The following is a 1,528-nucleotide window of genomic DNA, read 5'->3' as shown; positions in this document are numbered from 1 at the left end:
TTCACTTCACATCTCTTTTAACTTGAACTTTGTAGTTTCCTGCTAAATATCTGTTTTCAATAGAGGTGGAGCTTTCAGAAAAATTTGATGGGAGAGATGATATGCTTAATCCCTGTCCCTTAAAATAACCTTATAAAATGGGGGGAGTTGTGATTTTTTTAAATACTAGACATATGATGCTTCCAAGGACTGATATACTACTACTACTATTACTACTACTACTACTACTACTACGAATAATAATAATAATAATAATAATATTGTTAATAGTTATGTATGGTCCAGGGGGGAATACTTGAAATATCAGGGGGACAACCCTATAAAGTATATGATTGTCTAACTACTATGTTGTACACCTGAAATACAGAATAATATTGAATGTGAACTATAATAAAAATATGGAAAGTTGTATGTTGTATGTTTTTCATCACAATAAAAAATAAAAATAAATGGTCAGTGTCTTCCCTATATTCCAGTGCTAAAAAATAACTCCCGAATAACAAGTATGTTGTAAAATATAGTGTCAGTAACAGTTATGAATTATATCCACGTCTAAGCCTTTCTCTTCTTCCCATTGTGTGTTTTAGTTCCTATCAATACTTTCCTGGTGTTGGCATCTTGCTGATACTTCAATGCTAGGGCATGGCATCTTTGGTTTCCAATAAATGTTCTTGATACATGTTTTGCTTTCTTCTCTCAAATTTGTGTCTACAAAGAGGGAAACCAGGTAATGTTTCATTATCCAAGTTAATGAAAAGGAGGAGCAGAGTGAATGAGTTAGGAAAGGAAATAATCCTTTTGATAAACTTGTTAACAGCAGCACGAGTGTCTTTAATTTTGAAACATAACAAAGTAAATATGTAGCGGGGAGATATTCTTAGGGGAGTATGAAAAATGAGATGAATGCTTTAAATTATCCTTTCCCGTGTTAATATTTACATTATCAAAAGGCCCTTTCCATTTACTTACTTATTGACAGAAGTAATACTTATCTTGCAGGTCGGGGTAGGATTAGAGGAGATATTTTTTTCTAGAGAAAGAGAGATGTGGCATGGTAGTGAGCACAGATTTTGGCTCAGTAAACGCTAACAATTATCAGAAGCTACAAAAGAAGGCCAGTTTAAGGGTGTTATCTTTACAGTTAAACAGAACTAATGTTGAATTAATGGCACTGTGTGTCCTCAGAGTTATAAGTTCACAGAGACTAATTTAGCAACTGGCATCTGTTGGATCCACCATGGGTATGAGCTAGATATGTGACTCTGTTACTCTTTGCACTGATCATTGCCCTGGGCTCAGCCCACTTAGTCGGTGGCGGCTGAAAACACTATACTGCCAAGTCCCATTGCTAAGTAAGTAAGCACCTTTCCCATGGCCTTAGCAACAGTTATTGGCTACTTATTGCTGTGAAACAAAAGATCCAAAAACCCAGCAGCTTAAAATAATCAACATATATTATCACATGCAGTTTTTTCAGCCGGGACAAATAATGTGGATCTGACCTGGGGTCTGTGATGAAGTTCAGCCA

The sequence above is a fragment of the Myotis davidii genome, unplaced genomic scaffold (assembly GCF_000327345.1).
Source record: "Myotis davidii unplaced genomic scaffold, ASM32734v1 scaffold162, whole genome shotgun sequence".
NCBI classification, from domain to species: domain Eukaryota; kingdom Metazoa; phylum Chordata; class Mammalia; order Chiroptera; family Vespertilionidae; genus Myotis; species Myotis davidii.
This window is presented reverse-complemented; position numbering follows the sequence as displayed.